This window comes from Triticum dicoccoides, chromosome 1B (genome assembly GCF_002162155.2).
Source record: "Triticum dicoccoides isolate Atlit2015 ecotype Zavitan chromosome 1B, WEW_v2.0, whole genome shotgun sequence".
In the NCBI taxonomy this organism is placed as follows: Eukaryota; Viridiplantae; Streptophyta; class Magnoliopsida; order Poales; family Poaceae; genus Triticum; species Triticum dicoccoides.
The window spans coordinates 72,082,877-72,088,876 of NC_041381.1; the positions used below are offsets into that span (position 1 = coordinate 72,082,877).

Sequence of the window (6,000 nt, forward strand, 5' to 3'; positions counted from 1 at the left end):
GATACCAGCCACACATGTCAAGAACAACCATGTATGTCAAAAAGATTAGCACAAAATCCTGAATTACCAAGGGGAGCCAGATGGTACAAGGTAGCCATAGCATGTCATAAATTTAAAGAAACCATATTATTTTTGAATGCAAAAATGATAGCTCCAAGAATTGCAAGTTCTCAACACAGGTCTATTGTGGATAATAACAAACATGTCCAGAATATTATGTTACTCCCTCCCACTAGCGGAGCCTCGTTGAGGCCAAAGGGACTCCAGGAGCAAGCAAGGTATGCTTCACCTAATAGAAATAAAAGGAGCACAGACAATACCTTTGATCAGAGCACCCGATTGATTGAAGGAATACCGCCAGATGAAAATCGAGCTGCAAAGGAATACTCGCTCAACTAAGCCTTACAAACTTATCTTTAGTGGGGAGAAGAAATGCAGAAAACCAAGATAATGGTACTTACAAGGAGGAGGCTGAGGACTAATCTCGTCGACTTCCTTCTTTAGCCACATACCCCGCAATCTTGAGTTGTAACCCAGGAAAATCTCACGATTTGTTGCATCCTTGAAAACATCAGAGGCAAAGATTTTGACCTCGTCGGGAACATCATCCATGTCATTCAAGACCTGCAAGCATTCTGTAATTGAGGGCTGTTTTCCTTGCTGTGACACTTTTTCCTTCTTGGAAGCTTGATCTTTCTTGAAATTCACATAAGCCATCATGGAATCTTCAAGCCGCTGTACAGATGTGGCACCTTTTTGTTTCTTAGTTTTTTTCCCTTTGGCACTTGATTCACTTATTTGTGGTTGATCGCCATCAGCATCTTCACTGCCTAATTCTTCCTCGTCATTGACAGTGTTCTCTCTTTCATCCACATCATCTAATGTAGGAGTATCATTGATGTCAATTATTGAAGAAGTCCTTACGTTGTCATCTCTTCCATGTCTTGTAATTTTCTTGCTAGTGCTTGCAACCATCTTATCCTTCGCTCCAAAGTTGCTACCTGTTTTTGTGCCAATCGGAGGCTTCCTTGATGTGAGGCAATGTCTTCCTTGCGCAATGTGTCCTTCATAGAGCACACCCAATGCCTCGTACAATGGAAAGCTCTTTCCTTCATACATTTTGAGCTTTGGGTCCTCCTACATAATTAATAGAAAGGTGTGAGCAGATCATGCATAGGCATGAAAAGTTCATGCACATATAAGGAAATCAAAAGTTAGAAGGAATAAAAACTTACTGCAATGATCTCTTCCCATTTTTCAGGTGTAGTGTTGATCACACATGCAATATCATTCCATGATATTCCAGAGCGGTTGACTATCAACTTGATATTTTTGTAGTGCTTTTTCAACTGAGCTTCCTTATCTTGAACCTGATCCTTGGTAAACCTTGCCTCTGGATATAAATTGTTCAGTTCCTTGACAACTTGATTCCATCCTTCGGTAGTCCACCCATTTTGGCCACGGTAATGAGATAGATTGTACTCTGTAAGTACCTCCACGAGACCTTTCTCATACCTTGCTGTCCACTTAGCCCTATTTTGCGTCATATTGAACCTATGACAATGTAACTTTAGCAATAAATCAATACAAGAATCTGATCACATTAAGCAACATAAGAATATGAAAATCCAACATCACATTAAGAAATATAAGAATCTGAAAATGCAAAATCACATCAAGTAATATGAAATGAAACATTAACATAACTCAAATGTTGCTAATATATAGGATCGATCCTAATAACATAACTCAAATGTCATCCTTACATAACTCAAATGAAACATTAACATAACTCAAATGTCATCTTTATATCTCAAATTCCACATCATCACAATAAATTACTTTGACAGAATAAAAACTTAAATTATTAGCTAGTAGATCTCCGTGACGATCTTTCTCTTTGAATTCTTTGATAGTCCACCCACATCCTGTTGGCAATTTCATCTCTCATAGAATTACCAAGGTCCATTTGATTGCTTGAGGATGTAGGAACATGTCGAGGTCTGTCATCTCCATCAGGAAGAGTGACAAATAGAAGAGGGTCAATTTGCATTTGTTGCGTATCTAGCCATTGTTCATCACCTCTGTGACTCCGGATTATATTGTGAAATACAGCTGCCGCCATAGGAATTTTGAGTTGAGTGTCAATTGGATAATGTGTGCCAACTTTTAAAATAGGAAATCGCATTTTCCATACACCAATCGTACGCTCTATATGGTTCCGTAGACGGGCATGCCTTAGATTGAATAGTTCTTCGGGGTTCTTTGGACGAGGGCCACCTCTACCGAAATCTTTTAGATGGTAACGAACTCCACGGTACGGAGCTAGAAACTGTGGTGTGTTTGTGTAGCCTCCGTCAACCAAATAATACTTGCCCGGAGGTACATGGAAGCCCGATTGAATAGCAGATTTCAATACTCTGGCATCTGAGGCAGACCCCTCCCAACCAGCTGACACATAAACAAAGTTGAGATCGAAGTCGTAGGCGATCATCACATTTTGGGAGAGGGTCCCCTTTCTATTCCTGTATGGAGCAGCCTCATTGGATGTTATGGTCATGGGAACATGAGTCCCATCTATTGCCCCTAGACAGTTCTGCATTAAACAAGCTATTGTTACTATATGTGTTATACTAAGGGAGGATATAAATTCCTAAAGTACATAGCAAGGGATGGCGTGTACCTCAAAGAAAGGCCAAAACTGGGGATTTGTTGATATTTTCCAATGAGTATCTAGCGAACTATGCTTGATAAGGTCAAATGCCAATGATCTCATAGCGTTGAAGCATCCATTGATATGCCTATGCACCGTTTCAGGACTGTGCTGAAACCTATCAGTCAACATACGATAACTCACATTCGTGGATAGCATGTACATAAATATCCCTAGTTGCTCTTCAACGCTGACTCCTTTTGAATTTTTTAGAAGATTTTTGGATCTAAGATGGTCACATAGAAGCTGGAAGATATGGGATTCCATCCTAAGAATATCAAGGCACCGTTGAGGGTGGCCATCCAATATTTCTCAGATATACTTAGCTCCCGTAAGAATGGATGTGTTCACTGGAATCTTTTCCCTCCTAGAAGATATACAATATATCGTCGGGAAGACAAGAAACATCATCTCCTCCTCCTCCTCCTCCTCAGAATCAGTACATGACTCATATCCATCATCATGGTTACTCGTATCCATTATCTAGCGAGAAGAGATTACAAAATAAATACCGCAACTCTCCTTCAAAGTAAACACAGTAGTATATATAATCTATGTTATGACATTGGAATAAAAGGAGCACTAGCACATCAAGATAACGAGATTAGTGTAACATGAAAATATATTACCATACTTTTATTGATTGATGTAATAGTTGAGTATAGATGTATATAGACAAGCACATACGCAAAACAATGAAGAATAAATCAGTGACACACACACAAGCTGGACTGAATGCTTTTGAGTTTATTAAGTACCTTTAGTTCTGAGCTTTAAATGTCAAAAGAGCTTCACAGAATCTTGAATCCTCCAAATCACTCTTAACAGTCCTGCATTGCACAAAGGCAGCAATGAGCCAATGATAATAGTAGCAATAATAGGTGTTGCAGTTATATAACTTATCAAACAGGCCCAACTTAGTTAGCATTCTATCTGCACAACTGGACAAAGAAAACAGATGAACTATTCATAAACCCATGGAAGTTTATGGACCCTGTTCATAAACAAATCATTGGACCATTGTTCATCTGTTTGTTTATCGGTATTTCTAGGTTTACATCAATCTGAACTTCGACAGCAGCTAACGAACTGAATTCTTGTGAAACTTTGGCAGCAGCTGTTAACTGGCAGGAGGGTTCGGGCTAATCATGACCAAGCAGGACGGCCACGTCGCCAAGGAGTACTCCGCCGTCGGTTGAATGGGGAAGGGGCAGGAAGGGATGGCAGAGGAGGAGGAGGAGGGAGGATACCTTGGTGGAGCAGCGGAGGATGAGCGATTCACCGTCACGGTCAGGTCACGGCTGCCGGCCAATGTCGCCGTCGCGACCAGGAGCGAGTCACCATCACTGTCACGGCCAGGAGCGAGTCGCCATCACCGTCGCGCCCAGGAACGAGTCGCCGTCGTTGGCGCACCTAACCCCCGTCGTGGCCACCGTCTTCTGCGCCTCACCAAGTCGCCGCCGCGAACGCCGTTGCTTGACCACCTCGTGGACACCAGCGCCGGCGCCTCCCGGCGGCGCAACTCGATCTAGGTCTCGAACGAGAGGCGAGGTGGGGAAAAATGACGGCCTCTGGTCTGTATCGGATACCGGCCTGATACGGATGTAAACGAGAAAACCAGTGTAAAACTTACAGCCCAAAAACGACATGCCAAGCACCAACGACAGGCCCATCCGTTTTTATTTTACAGGGGTATATTTTACAGGTGTATTGGGCCCTAAAACGTGAAACCAAGCGGGGCCTTATATGGCAGTGAGTTAATGAGGAGAGATGTAGTACTAGTAACTTAGCTAGTTACTGTAACATCACATGCCCCAATGCAATATGAGTCTATAACCTAATAAATTAAGCTTTGTATGTTACCACACTTATGTTACTACCCACTATTGAGGTAGTAACATAGTCTAGGGATATGTGTATGTTACCTCTGCCGGCCCATCCGCCCATGTATGAATTCGAGGAGAAATTGCTTGTTGGCAGTTGTCCAAAATCACTAGAGTTAAGGGTTTGTCCCACACACACACAAAAAACAACTAGAATTAAGGGTTGCATTTAGGTCACTCCCGCTGGTGGTGCTGACAATTCTCTTTAAAAAGAATGCCGACAAATGATGCACTGCCACTTGTAGAGTTTTTTTTTTCATAGATCCGTTTATTCAAAATGTTTTATCCCTTGAATCGTGCGTCCAAATACCGAACTGTTTCCACTGTTGGATTTCTCGTGTCGAGATTTCAAATCTACTAGATCCCATGTTAATAAATTTTGAAGAAAAAAATCGAATGTGTGAAAGGCCCTTATTCAAGGAGAAATTCAAGGAAAAATTGCTTGTTGGCAGTTGGCCGAAATCACCGGTTAAGGTTACCTCCTATGAAAATCGCTCCTATCTTCTCATGTGTTGTGTCATTTCTATCTCGATCTCTGCTTTTTTTGAACGAACGCTCGTGAAGAGATCGACTTTGAATTAAAAAGCCATCAACCGGCCAGAAATTACAACCAGCGAGGGTCTGGATGTGGAACCCCTCGACGGCGTCGACTTGGATGAGCGCCGAGTTAGGCCGGAGTGGGGAGTCGATGTGTCCTGGGGATTCGATGAGAAGCCTGCGGTGACCGTTGCCGTGGTGCAGCGGCTTGGAGGTGGACTTCATCGCGGTGGCTCACCACTGCTACTCCTCGAGGTCCATGAAGCGGAGGCTGTCGCCTGCACGCACCCTCTGCCCGTTGTAGGCCACCAGGTGGTCTCCGCATGCCGGAGGGGGTCGGTGGTGGTTGGTAGGGCTTCTTCGAGCTTTCAGTTTCGGATGGTGGGTTTGGAAATTATAAACCTCATTGACTACCGGACCATGTGAGAAAGGCCCTTATTCGAGGAGAAATTGCTTGTTGGCAGTTATCCGAAACCACTGGTTAAGGGTTCCAAAAGTCACTCCCCTTCTTCTCAAGTGTTGCGTCATTTTGTAAAAAAGAATATTGCATCACTTGTCATAACCTGAAAGTTTTCATATTTTTTTGTAAATTCATTTATTCAAAACATTTTATCTTTTGAATCGTGCGTCTGAATATCGAATCATTTTCACCGTTGGATTTCTTGCGTCGAGATATTGGAAACTAGATCCCATGGAAATAGAATTCAATAATTTTTTCTTTCACCAAAAAACCAGAAAAAATAGGAAACCAGAAGAGAGAACGAAAAAAGAAAAAGAATAAAAAACAAAATCCGAAAACACAAAAACCAATAGCAAAAAACAAATACCAAACGAAGGAAGAAAAAAAACAAAACCCAAAGCACGGTT

The 6,000-nt window shown here is 42.2% G+C and overlaps 1 long non-coding RNA gene across 2 annotated transcripts; it reads right to left on the reverse strand.

Moving 5' to 3' along the window:
- Positions 1 to 1,045: 1,045 nt before the first annotated feature.
- On the reverse strand, positions 1,046 to 3,545 carry LOC119301606. 2 transcript variants are annotated; one of them, XR_005147086.1, is made up of 3 exons: positions 3,472 to 3,545; positions 1,236 to 1,554; positions 1,046 to 1,137 (listed from the first exon to the last, which is right to left on the reverse strand). It is a non-coding gene; the product is annotated as an uncharacterized LOC119301606 (long non-coding RNA). The 2 variants fall into 2 exon arrangements; XR_005147084.1 differs by having other exon boundaries at positions 1,236 to 1,568.
- Positions 3,546 to 6,000: the final 2,455 nt, after the last annotated feature.